At 37.4% G+C, this 14,190-nt stretch overlaps 1 protein-coding gene across 3 annotated transcripts in view; it reads right to left on the bottom strand.

Moving 5' to 3' along the window:
* The window catches only part of GALNT13 (polypeptide N-acetylgalactosaminyltransferase 13), a 563,464-nt gene extending 549,758 nt beyond the window's left edge, over positions 1-13,706 (bottom strand). For 2 of the 3 annotated variants that reach the window (XM_079134478.1, XM_079134476.1), the window contains exon 1: positions 13,318-13,706. The gene's annotated coding sequence lies outside the window, so the exon portion shown is untranslated. Of the gene's footprint in view, positions 1-1,062; positions 1,139-13,317 lie in introns of all 3 variants that reach the window. The other variant, XM_079134477.1, reaches the window with a different exon arrangement.
* Between the last annotated feature and the right edge of the window lie 484 nt (positions 13,707-14,190).

Genomic DNA, 14,190 nt, shown 5'->3' with positions numbered 1-14,190 from the left:
TTTCCCTTCCCTTCTCTCTCTTTTTTTTTTTTTTTTGAAATTTTTTTTAGTTGTAGATGGACATATATCTTTATTTATTTATTGTTATGTGGTGCTAAGGATTGAATCCAGTGCCTTGCACGTGTGAGGCAAGCACTCTACCACTGAGCTAAAGCCCCAGTCCCTACTTCCCTTCTGTCTTGAATAAGACTTCTAAATAAATATTTCACTAACAGTTTTAATGTTTCTGTTTTACTTGGCTTCACCCTGTCTTTAATTCCCATTTATTTGTCACTTGGAACCCAATTTTGCAGTAGCTCCATAACTCCTCCAATTCTGAGAATTTTATTTAAGAAATCATTTAAGCAGGCCAGATTTACTAGACTCCCATCACACTAAGTACCACAAAAGGACAATGAAGAAGAGAACTAATAATAACAACCAGCATTTATTGAGCACTTGCTATGTGACAGGCACAATAATCAGTACATTGCATGCATTTTCACCTCAACCCACACAGTTAACAAATTAGATGAATGGAAATAAAAGTTCATGGTTTTGAAAGTATTGATTAGTTATTATTTTGTAAAACACTTAAGAGAGATTTTCCTGCCCAGTAAGAGACCTGGGCTGCATCAATGTTAACTATTGTGACTATTACTCCTACTTTAAAGATGAGGCTACTTGGACTGGTCTGTAGCTTCCTGGTACCGCACTTGCCTAACATGTGAGATATAGGGATTGATCCCCAAGTCTACAAAAATAAGCAAATAGAAATTTAAAAACAAAGTTGTAATAACTAAATTCCTTAGAGATCACATAAGGGTCTTTGGTCAGACTGCTCATAGTTGGAAGTCAGAATCTTCAACTTCATTTGTGTGAAAGCAGGTACCATACCATAGTCTAAAAAAGAGTTCTACTGTATCCTGCTAACTTTACTCTCAGCATTTTTCCTTTTAGAATCAAGGGGTAACTAATATGCTGAGAGGTTCTGTTTAAATTGCCAAGAACTTCATCTTTACTAGTAAACTTAATAGAGTCACCAAACCAGCTAAGAGAACAGGACAAAGCAGTTCTACCTACTCACAACTCATTGTCTACCATACTGATCTCCCAGAAAAGGTAAAAGGAGATGACCTAAGAGAGAATACCATCGCATCTGTCAACAGAAAACAGATACTCAGTTTTAAAGCATGTCTCAATGTTAATTTTTTTCTCATTTTCTCATGTCAGAATTCTACATTGTGTACAATCATAGACATGAAATTATGTACCCCATTTGTGTACAATGAATCAAAATGCAGTCTGTAAAAACATTAAAAGCTAAATAAAAATAATAATAATAAAAGAATTCCCTATCCTTCTGTACCACAAAAAATCATACTATAACATAAAAATCATGGTACAGGTAATTTTTGTTCTACATTTTCCACAAGACATTTTTGTGTTATCTTAAACTATAGGGGAAACTTGGAAATGCCCTCATTCTCCCAACCCATCTATCTATATAAACCCAATTACAAGTTTATTAGTTTTCTGAACTGATGTTCATAGTTAAAAGATGCTTAAGTATGTAAATACAGAGAGAGAAAAATAATTTCCAACAACCATCAGCTTAGCAATTTTTTGTGGGCCCCATCTGTATTCTAAGATTCTATAAGAATGGCTGGCATCTTTAAAGTAACTATTTCTGATAAGCTATAAATTAAAGTATTAGACCAAATGATAAGAAACAGTGAAGATTGCAAGAGCAGCTGCCAATCTAATAGGCAATATCTTCACATCTGTGCAATGTTAAAATAGCCATGTTTCTTCAATTCCTCTGTGAATCTGCAGGCACATCAGGTAATCACAGTAATGGGTATAATTTAATAATGCAGATGAGTATAAAATTTACTGTCACTATCTGGAAACCACTACAAAATGTTATTTAAAATTATTGTTCATTGGTTTGAAAATGTGCAGGAAAACCAAAGTGAAATGATGATAGGACCTTTTGAACAATCATCTGGAAATACTGTGCCTTTTTACAACAGTGACAAAAATATAAGGTGTTTTTTGTTTAATTATAAGAAAATAAACCCTTGAACAAAACAAATTCTATCAAAATAACCCTAATTTGGAAATAATGACTATAGATTAATAAAATGCAAGTGCATGATTCTGATTTGAGTGGTAAATTTGGTTAGATACAAGGTAAAGAACTAAATTTAAGGGGATTCAGGAATATTGTTAAGGCGGCGGTGAATACTTTGCTATAATATATACCTAGAGCATGTAAGAATTCTAAATCCAGATTGGGACTTTACCTAGAGAAATTACAATTCAGTTTATTCTCAATTAAAATGAAAGGCCTCCTTAATAATTTTCCAAGGTTGATTAGCATAGGTATTGATCAATACCTATCCAGTAGCTATAGAAATCCCCACACTACCACATTTAAGTGGCAACACCTGTTAGGTCCTCTGTCACCTTGTGGGATCTGTCTTTTTTCTTCTCACTTAAATAATTCTACTCTTTTATCAAAGAAAGAAAGAGAGAGAGGGAGGGAGAAAGGGAAAGAGAAAGAGACAGAGAGAGAGGAAGGGAGGGAAGGAAAGAAGGAAGGAAGGAAGCAGCGAGGGAGGATGGGGGAGGGAGGAAGGGAGAAGAAAAGAAAATGGAAGACATATTCAAAAACTAAATATAAGGATATACAGTGATACTAGATTTTTTTAAATATATATACAAGTAGCTGCGTTTTAAAGATAAGTATTCTGAGATCCAGATAACTTAAATGATGTGCTATAGTTCATTAATAGCTCTATCAGGTTTAGAATCCAATTCTTTTCCTCTTGGCCCAAAGAGAGTGTACTATAGGAAGTAATTGACAATGTGTTCAATGATAAAAGATTCAAGTGCTTCTATTTCTTTATATAACACACACCCCTGTCTAGACTCAACCAGTTCCTCTATCCAGTGGAAATCATGTTTAATGTTTTTAAGTTGGAATAGAATGCTTAAATTCAGATTTTCTTGATGGAGCAGGGTAACACAAAAGAGAATGATAGAAATCTGTGCAAATTTGGAACGTTCATGTTCTCTGAAGCTTAATCAACACTTTTTTAAAAATGAAAACATACTTTGGCCAAATGAATGGGCCCATTTTACACATTATCTGAACTATCTCATACCATGCTACCAAATTCTCCATATTCTTCCTCCTAATAGTCATTATTCCTCTTATCTTTGTAAATTTAAGGACCATGTTTTATTACTATTTCTCAAATTAAGTAAGACACTATCTCTTGAAAACTATTTTGCAATATGCTGGTATTCTAATCCCTATCTTTCCACGGATCTCTCTCCAATTCTCATAACCAACTTGCAACCTCTACCCCCTATATGTTTGCTGTGACATTGCCAAGGTCAAAAATGTTTTCATTTTGTTCTGCAGTCATAACAATCTTCACATTTTATCTGAAGATTGACCTAAAGTCTATCGAAGTTTTAAATTCAGTAAATACATTTATACTTAACTAATATAAAACTATTCCTCATTTCACAGTCAAGTAATATTCTCTGATTATTTCCCTGTCTTATGTTTTATTGTTTTCCTGGAATTTCTACCTGTTTTCTTCCTTACACTACTTTTCATTTTCTTTCCAAGTATTCCTTAAACATTAAATATTCAAAGGGAATATTTTGTCCCATACCCTAACACCAGTTTAAGCCTTCCTTTTCTTAAATCAATCCTACATCTTTCTGAAACAACTCAAACAGCTTACCTCCTGGGCCTACTCTATAGTTATCATGCTAAATCTTTCTCAATTATACTTTGTATAAATAAGAAATAATTACAGACATATATTTTATTATGTAATTAAGAAATACAGACATATTTTATATCTACTTTAAATAATATGTATTTTTCATATAACTACACAACCTCAAGTAACTATGCTATAAGGTTGTAGCTGAGGAAAATGTCCTTTATCTTTGTTCTACCAAGGCACTTGATATTTTGATGGAATATGGAGTTTAAATTGTAAATAATCTTCTTTCAGAAATTGGAGAATTGACCTCTTAATTCTTTCATACTTGCTCCAAATTTTTTGTTTTCTTATTAGAACTCCAATCAGTAGGAAGTTGTACTTCATGGAGACTCACCATGCCTTTTATATTTTTTGATTGTTTGTATTATTGAGATAATTTCTATATTTGAATTTACTAATTTTCTCCCAACTGCTGATTGAAAATATTTAATTTCCAGGAGTGTTTCTTATTAATTTATTATTACTTTTCCATATCATCCCCTTTATTATAATTTCAAACTTTCTTGAATCCCTTCAGAAATACATTATTTTTTATTTTTTATGAATCCTTAATTATATATTTCTTACAAGGTCATTTTGTTGGTGCTGCTTTTCATTTACCTTGGTCTCTCCTTTTCTTTTGTTATTGTTTTTACATTGTAAACTTCTCAAAATTTTTATTAAATTATTTCTTAAATGACTGGTGATTCATGGTTGCTATTTTATATTTTAGAATATAGATGGAATACAAAATTTGGGGTCCTCTGTATTTGAATGGCCATGTTGATTAGAAGGCTTTGGTTTGGGATAAGCAAGAAGCTGACCATCAGTTCTAAGGACCCCAAGTGCCATAATAAGTGGGACTTTATTCTATGGTTCTAAAACCCAGAGATTTTTCCCCAATATCCCTTGACAGTTTATACAATTTCATTAGTGTGTGTCAACAGGGGCAGTTTGGTGGCACACAAAAATATGTGTGATGTTTACTGTAGGAAACAGCATTGGTGATAGAAGACTGGCAATTCCATGTAAACATGTTTGATTATTTTGCTTCCTCCTCAATAACTCATTTCTGTCCTCCATTTTTCTTGGCATTATTGAGCCTCAAATCCTTGGGGAATTGTTAAAGGCAGTATGCTCCTTCCTCAAATACAGGCCCCTCTCCTGTACCTTAGGTAGTCTCCTCTGCCCTGCTTTACTATATGAAGCAGTTTCATGTATTTTCAACATTTCAATTATGAGTTTCCAGGAAGTAAAGGTATTTCTGAAAAGTAAAAGGTATTCCTCTTAAAATGGATACTTACTAACCTAAAGAAACTGCCCTTAAAACATGTAAAATGAAACAAATCTAAGAACAAACAAAATCATTACACGTTGCAAATCACCATGACCACAATGGCAATAATGTTCAGAATGATTCCAACAAGGGTCTCCACTGAAAAAACTGCAAATGGTCCACCTGCACCAATCTTAAGGCATATGGGGTAAAAGTAGTTATCACTGATGTCACATTTCTGAGATGTCTTATAGTGTTCCCCCCCCCCAATGAAATTAACATTCTGTAAAAAAAAAAAAAAAATTCACTGAATTTCCAAATTATTTAATGAGATAGTTGCAAATATCTTACATTTGTAGAGGTTATTTTTCTTTACAAAAGGAATGGAAATGATGCATACATGTTATTCTACTTGAATTAGGATTTTATATAGATAATAAGAATTTGTGCATTGTGGAAGCAAAATGGGCCTATTGTGGTCTGCAACAGCAAATGAAGTGTCTCATAACTAGCAATTCAATGTGTTAATTCAGCTGCACCATCCAATTACCTACAATTCATCTCAACTTAGTGCACAACAATAAAAGTCTTTTAAAAAGCTATGATAAAATGGTTGTTCTAGGTTACCAAATATGGAAAATACTATCTACTGTCCTTAAGTCTGGGAGTGGGAGCCACAGAACGTAAATTATTAAACTTTTTCATCACAATCTATCAATTTCATAATGAATTCCTGACATGAATTCAATAATCTAGAGTTAGTAATGAAATATATATTGGGTGTTTTACAAGGAAAATCTGACCAAGGAATGAGAGAACTGTGTGTCAACTGAAATTGGCATCCTCTCAAATAGCACAGCATTCCTTTACAGCCACAGGCCTGCCAAATGCCAACTGACCACAGGGCCCAGGCACACAGATCTAAAAGTAGACAAAAGTAATGAGATGTGAATTTAGCATCCCAGCCTCCTGCTAAATGACCCAGATGCAAGAGCAGTAGAGCCTGTTTTACCTATGCCGAGACTAAATGACGAAATGAAGAGCTCTTTCTTATTTACTTATTTTAACAGAATCAGAGCACCAGTAGATAATTCAGTCCTGCTACATGAGAATTTATCAAACCATAGGAGAAAGACAGTTCAAGTAGATAGCATCATGAAGAAGGAAGAAAGGATAAAGGAAAAGATATGGGGAGAAGAAAATAATATTGAAAAACGATAAAGAGCATTCACCTAAGAAGAACACATAGAAGTATGCTTCAAATCTACAGGATATGGGTAATATCTGAGTAAGTGACAGGTTAGTTTCTTCTGTTTCTCAGAATAAGTGATGTATGGTCTCATTTGAGAATACACTACCAAAAGAGTCAAAAGAAATATGAGCCTGAGAATTCGGAAAAAGAGATGGAACTTGCTATGAGAAAAAGAGAAAAGATTATGCTGAGTACAGAAATTAGGACAGTCAATAATCTCACAAATCCTCATTTATAGTTTGAATATTACATAAAATTTGGAAATTACATAATTTATAAGTGTAGATTTGTATTTTAAAAATTATATTCATGGAGTGACTTATTATTGGGAGTATGGAATTCAAATAATTTACATAATCTAATAAGATATCAGTATAAAATAAAATGTGTCTTAGAGAAGACTAAAGAAAAGACCTCTGACAAGACTTAGTGAACTACACCAAAATACCAAATTACAGGTCTCTCAAAGTCAATGAAATGTCAAGAGTAAGGACAAAATATACAACCATCATCAAATTTTAACACACTGATTATTTACATACTTGAAAAAAATTCAGAAATTTCAGAAGGATTTCACTAATCATTTCATAAAAATGAATATTTTCCAATGTAATTTAAAGACTTTTTCAGGAGTATTTTAAGAAACAAGCTATTTCTTGTTTTCTTTACTTATAGACAAATATCTTAGTTATTGATTTTCTTTACAAAGGTTTGGGTGCACTGATTCAGAGAAGGACAGAATAAGTTCATGTGACATGCTTTTTAAAATTTTTTTCTTGCTTCATTCCTTGTCCCAGGACATAGACTGGCACCATCTTGGTGACAATGATATGTCACTACTGCAAAGGAACAAGTCATCTCCAATTCTCCAATCACCTCTGCCAACATTAATGCAGTAAACTAAGGCTGAAGCAACTGCTGGCATCTTCCCTAGGTCTCAATCATATTACCCAGACTCACAACTAGACAGAGAATGAAATAAGCTGTAAGTAGTGGGTCTCATTACATCATGGATATGAAAACTATGTTGGTCTGTTGTGTATAGGCACCAGGGGCAGGTAAAATAATAACAGTGTTTCAAAATAACTAGAGTGCCTGAGTACAGTGTGCAGAATAAAATTTTCTGTGATAGAATTTTCAGCTAAAGTTGTTAAATTGGAAATATAAGTGCAATGAGGAAAATGTATAGTGAGCTAAATTTACTCTGTTGAAAGAATTATTCTTTATTTTGAGATTCAGTTCTTCCATCAGAATCAGTGTTAAAATGTCCACTTTTATAAAATTATGGTAATGTAAGTAGACTTTTTAAATTATTCTTACTGTGGAAAAGAAAATATTCACTGGGAGGATGGCAATTATTTTTAAAAATTTTATTAGTGAAAATGTCAGATTGAGAACTGTTAGAATGTTGGCTTCAGACAGAAAGGACTGGTGTCATCCTTGGCCCTAACACATATCAGCTATGTGATTCTGAACAAGGTGAGTCCTTATTAATACAAGGGGATAATGATTATATATATTATATTATATAGGGTTTTTATAAGAATAAAATTGGGCAAAATCTGCCAGATACTTACTAATCATTGCATAAGTAAAAAGTAATCATCCAATCAAATTTAGTCATTTATCAATTTATAATTCACCATTTTAACACCCTCATAAATAAGTTAGAAAAGACATAGCTCTGTGTGTATTTTGTTTCATTTTTCTTTCTTTAAACTAATGGTTGTGTTGCATTGAGGTCTTGATAGTCATATAAATCTTACTCTATCTGAAACTAATTATGTAATAAAAACCTCAAGAGGAAATTAAGTCAGTTATTATGCTTCTGATCTACAAGAAGCTACATAATCCTCCTCATATGTCAAAATCCATTTTATTAACAAAAAGAGAGATGCTCTGCTTATAAAATCAAGGTAATTAATATAAGGCAAGAGGCTAAGTTGACATTTACAACTATCTCTATGGTGTAATTTGGGCAATTTTTTGATTGAGCAGGCTGTGCTTTAAATTCTCTCTGTTTATAGTGGATACTCGCCACATGTATCATGCACACCAAAGTGCCAACAAACAGTTTAATCACACTCTCCCTGTAATGTTCTGTAAGAGCTTAAATAAGATTTAAGCAACAATTCAATGTAATGTAGTGCATGAAACAGATTCTCAATTAATTCCCCATCAAGTTAAAACCCTGATATGACATGCCTTGGACAGTTCCCATCTATCTTAACAGTATGCCTTTCTTGAAAAAAAAAAATACAAAAGAAATCTGAGCAATTGATATGGCCAATATGTCAAATTAGCTCATGTACCACATAAAGTAACCACAAATATGTTCATCTGTATGAAATCACTACTCTTCCTATATCACTCTCAAGCTACCTTGGAATGATTAACCAATAACATGGCACTACTTCAAACAACTGATGTTTTGAATCTTGTAAATGAATTGTGAAGGGCAGGTGGTTTTAATGGGGCAAACATTAAGAAAGAGCCTGATAGTTTGAAAAGACTATAATCATATGGATGTTTGTGCAAATTTGGACCCTTGGAGGAAAAGAACTTCTCCCTACTTTAATTTATAATTTGAATTTTAAAACCCATCAACCTCTCAATAAATTTTAAAAGGCAAAAACATCAAATTAAATAAATATAACCCAAGATATACTAAGAAATTAAACCCAGAAAACTCATCCAAAAAATGAATTTAGGGACATAATCAGAATCATGCATTTGCAATCATTTCCTGGTAATCAAAGTAAGATCAATTAAATATATTATTATAAATATATTGCATGCATTGAAAACAGACATAGGCCTAAATCTGAATCAAGGAGAAACAAATATCAAATAAGTAAAGTCCATGGTTTATACTGCTGCTCTCAAAGATAAGTACTTAGAATGCTCCAAGTAGATGACCAATTATTACTGAATTAATGTGCACCCATTTTTATAAATGTCCTTGAATTCTCTAAGTATGAAATTTCACACTGGAAGGTCAGATTCTTCAAAACCATGTATGCTGGTTACTGAGGGGCAAAAGTTCTTAATTAAACAATACACCTTATGGTAGAAATTGTAAATAGAAATCTAATCTGTTAAAATGAAAAAGTTTATTAAAGAAGGCAGTGCCAGATCTTTAAATGTAGTTTATGGTTTCAAATATGTATGGCTGGTAGGGTTAGGGGTGTCTATATGCATTAGTTGGGGAAGGAGGTGACCTTAAGAAAAATCATCAAAGACAATCCTCAGAGTCATGAGTACTTACATTTAGGTCTTGATTTGATGTTTCACATATGTTTATTCTCATAACAAAAAAAAGAAGGATGAGTGTAAAACCAAAGCCTGGTTAAATCCTTTGATAAGTAGGTATATGGTCGTTCAGACTTCAAAGTAGTGATCATGTGAGATCCCATTTCATTTATCTACATGGTCATAATGGGAGGGACCCAAACCCAGGAAGGTGATGTATTACAAGTTACAGTTAACAATGTGTTCTTCATTACAAGGCTTGTCACTTGAGAATATGATGGCTAATAGGGTCAATTCATTTAAAGGACACAACTACTAAAACTGTCTACTTTCATGAAGTACAAAGAACACCTATGAGAAACATGTAGTGTTTATTCATTTTACGTGATGGGAGTTAATTCTGTTTAAGTTTTACTCTGGATTGCTTTGTTTAGTGTTCATGTTATTTAAAAAGCACCAATATTCTATTAATTTTTCCAATTAAAAAGAAAAAAAATATCCTTTTACTTGTTCCCTTATACTTTTCCTAATACATCAAAGGTTTTATAAGCCCACAATCTATACTACATGGAAATGTCCTGTTACAACTACCACTTCTAATAATTGAGTTTGCATGATAGAAATGTATTTCATTTTGATATAAATGTTTAACCTGAAATGGATGGACATTAAGTTAAAAAGTTAAATATGTAAGTTAAATCAGTAAGAAGTTAGAAGACATCTCAAACAATATCAGAATTTCCACTTTCACTATCCTTGCTATTTTTAAATACAAAAAAATTGGGACAGAGAGAATACTAAATAACTTCCAAGTAATCCTTTTAAAGCAAAATTGCCTTGAATATGCTCCTACACAATAGTCATGGTAAATTCCCAACTGTTTTGGGAGGTGACTAACATATCAACAAAAAAGAAATGTAACAGCCTGTGGGTCACTACTAAAACCTTGAATCAAGAGGCTTTGTGGCTCTAGGAACTTCGGCAAATTCTTATATACATGTGGTATCACACCTCTGGTATGTATTTGAAGTAATAAGGGAATCTACAAATTATTTATGGTGATTCAGCTTACAAGTCAATTTATAACTTGCAAAATTTTAAGCTGATACATCTGTTCTTTTCATTAAAAAGACAGCTTTTCACTTGTTAAAAACCACACAAAAATATTCACCCCAAAATGATGTCATATCTCAATTTACTTTCAGGTATGAAGTCTGAGGGATGCTACTATAAGAGTCTCTGAATTCATTTCTTCAAAAAATGCCAGCCAAGTTAAAGAGTTGCAGAGAGGAGAAAATTCAAGCAACAAGATGAGCTGGAAAGAAACAGAACTTCTATTTCAACCTATCTTCTACTAGTCTTCAATTCCTATTCACAGAAGCCTAAATGAAACAGAAAAAAAAAAATAAAAAAGGAGGTAGAATTCAACTTCAAGTACATAGGTTCATTAGAATAGCTAAGTGACTTGGAAGCCTATAATCAGCTGCATGCTAATCAATCAACCAACAAGTTTTCATTAAACACATACTGGCTTTCCCACATTACCCTAGAGTCTGCATATCAGAGGCAGCATCTGGTTCTTTCTACTCTAGACTTTCTGATCCAGAATTAATCTACATCAGCAATATCCTACAATTCCTTTGAAAAAGCTTTCTTTTCTTTCTCTCCAAACCTGATCCGAAACACAGTGTCCTCACTTAAGCAAGTAGTTTAAGCCCTGGAATGGGATGAGCATCATAGAAATGGTGAATTAAAAGCATTTATTTGAACAAGTGGGAACAGCTAGGGAAATTCTCAGTGTAGTTGAAGGTGGGCAGGGGCATAAGGCAGAGATGTGAAATCCTGATTTATGACAAATGACACAGAGAATGCACATTTTATGTTCAATGTCTGCCCTAAACTATGAAAATTCTCCACATCTATCTATCTCTGAAGTCAAGCAAACAGGGTTCCCATATTTAGGTTCTAATTCTGCAGGAGAGGGGGTGTTTGTAGAGATCAGGGGAAAGGAAAGATTAATAATGTAATGCAAAAGTCGGTGACGAAAAAGAAAGGATATGAGTAACACAAGGAAAAAGATCCCTGAAAGGTGAAACGTCCAAAGTAAATCATCAATAGGTTAACCCTACTTTTCAGTATTCTCAGCCAGCAGGTTTCTTTAACACTAGAGGGCATGAAAGCAAACAAGCAAAGGAAAGGGAAGACTTGGGGCTGGCGGACAGGGAGGAGACCTGAGCAAAGGCATATTTCACATAAAGCTGGAATTTTGGAAACCCCAAAGAAACCTGAAATTTCAAGGGGTTAGGGTCAGCAAGCATCTTAAGCTCTGCAAATAAAATCTCTGGCAAGAATGACCACGATTTCTCTCAGGTACATTGCTCTCCTAAAAACTGAGTGGAAGACAGTTTAAATTCAGGCATGCCTGCTTGGTCCCCAGAGTTTCACTCAGCTGCTAGTAACCCCTTTGCTTCAGGAAAGCTCTCACCCTTTGAGATTAGTTCTCCCTGAACCCAAATCTTCTATATCTGCCCACACTAACTCTGCTCCTGGGGCTGCTTTTTAAGCTGGAGCTGTAGATTCTCCCTCTGGAAATTCAACTAACCATAGTCAAAGAAGGGGTATACCACGAGGGGCTTTTGCAGTTTTCTAGCACTAACAAGCACACTCAGGGCCCCGGAACCCTGGATAGGGAGGCTAGTCAAATGCCCTCCACTCTGCCCCTTGAGCCCATCATTCAGCTCTATGACAGCAGTTGGGTGGGTTCCCAGCAGCACAGGGTCCTCGAACCCTGGGTAGGGAGGTTAGCCAAACGACCTCCACTCAGTCCCTTGTGCCCCTCATTCAGCTCTATGACAGCTCTGACAAGGACAAACTGCCTCCAACATGTGTCTTCTCGGGCCCAGATCTGAGGTCTCAGCACCTGGAGGTGCCTATAAAATGAGTGCTCCCCTGACCAAGAGCCTGAGGATCTGGGGGCAACGGGAAGAAGAGGAAGAAGGCGATGGGCAGCGAGAAGCAGAAACAGAGAGGGGGGGAAAATGTTGCATGACTGAGAAACAAGCAAAGAGAATTACAGGGACACACAGCTATCCCAAGAACGACAAGGGGAAACAGAATGAAAGAAAACAGATACATGGCTGGGTTAGAAGGTATCAAAAGCCAGAGAGTCCGAGGGACAGAAACTCAATGAGAGACACACATGCAAAGAATGAGAGGCGTTTGAGCACTGAAAGAGGTAAAGAGAGGCAGAAAAAGAGGCAGGTTAACGTCCAGAAAGACACTCAAGAAGCTGAGTGTGCAGGTGTCCGATGGAGAAACAATGTCGGCACCGCAATCCCGAGCTTCCGCAGCTGGTTGGGAGAAAGTTGTCCAAACCAGGAGGCCAATCTGCCCCCGTCATTGAGCGCCTCCAAGGCGCAGATGGGGGCCCCCAAGCACCTCAGCTTGACAGTGTAGCGGAAAAAAGCCCAGCGAAGGGAGGGCAGAGACAGAAAGTTCCGCGCCTCTGGATTCTCCCGCCGCACCTGCAAGCCTAGAGCAAGCGTGCTCCTAGCTCCCAGGAGACCGCCTCGCCCGGTCTGCCCGCGTCCCTACCCCTGCCCTGGGTTCTGCTCCGCATCCTGGCGCTCGCTTGGGGACTTTGAGGCACCCAGCTCCGGCACTCCGACAGACGGAGGGGGCTCGTCCCAGGCTGTCACGAAGAGAGGGAGCGAGAGAGAGAGAGAGAGAAAGACATACAGACAGACAGACAGGCAGACGGAGACCTGCTATCGTGGCCAAGGATCCCACGAAGAGAGAAGGGCGGTCCACGCACTTGATTCAGCCTCCGATCAAACCCGGCAGGCGGCGATCAGCGGCGCCGAGTGCACTGCTCACCAAACCGGCGCTCACCTGGATCCCGCGCTGGCCCAAGAGTGCCGCTCGGTGCGCAGCCCCAGCTCCCGCCCGCGCTCTCTTCACACTTCCTCGCAAGCAGAGCGAGCCGGCTCCGGCCTCGGCCAACCCCAGAGAGGCGCCCTCATAGCGCAGCGGCGGGCTGTGGGACTCCGTGAGCGCGGCCAGAGCGGGCGCCAAGGCCGAGGAGGCACGAAGAGCGAGTGAGGAGTCCTAGCACATTGTCACCTCAGCAGAGCCACCGCCGCCGCCTGGTCACTTCGCCCCGGCCCCCGCCCCCCTCCCACCCCAGACCGCTGCCTCCCAGCCCCTCCTCCTCGCGCGGTCCCTCCCCCTCTCGTAGCCCCAGCCCGGAGGCCTCTCACTGGGCTAGTATCATTTACGTAACCAGCACCCCCAGCCCTCCTCCCTCCCGGCTCCTGCTCCTCCCAGAGCTGAGGCAGTGCGCACCGAGCGCGCTCCAGCTGCTCCTGGAGCTGCCGCTCCTGCGATGTGTACAAGTCCCGCGATACTTGGCAGGCACGGCCCCCAAGAGCGACTGTGGGGTCAGCTTGTTGCGCGGGAGAGTGCCTCGAGACCCCCGACCACTCTGCGGCCCTAGGGTGCAAAATCCGGCTTCAATACACTGCCTTCGCCCAATGCGCCAGCGAGTCTCTTAGTGGGGAGCTGGGGGAAGTTCCAGCAACCCCACCCTTGCCGTGGGCTCTGCGGTAGAGAAATGCTAGGATAAACTTGAGGTTTGG

The sequence above is a fragment of the Sciurus vulgaris genome, assembly GCF_902686455.1.
Source record: "Sciurus vulgaris genome assembly, chromosome: 3".
In the NCBI taxonomy this organism is placed as follows: domain Eukaryota; kingdom Metazoa; phylum Chordata; class Mammalia; order Rodentia; family Sciuridae; genus Sciurus; species Sciurus vulgaris.
Note: the sequence above shows the minus strand (reverse complement) of the source record. Positions and strands in the feature narration are given on the sequence as shown.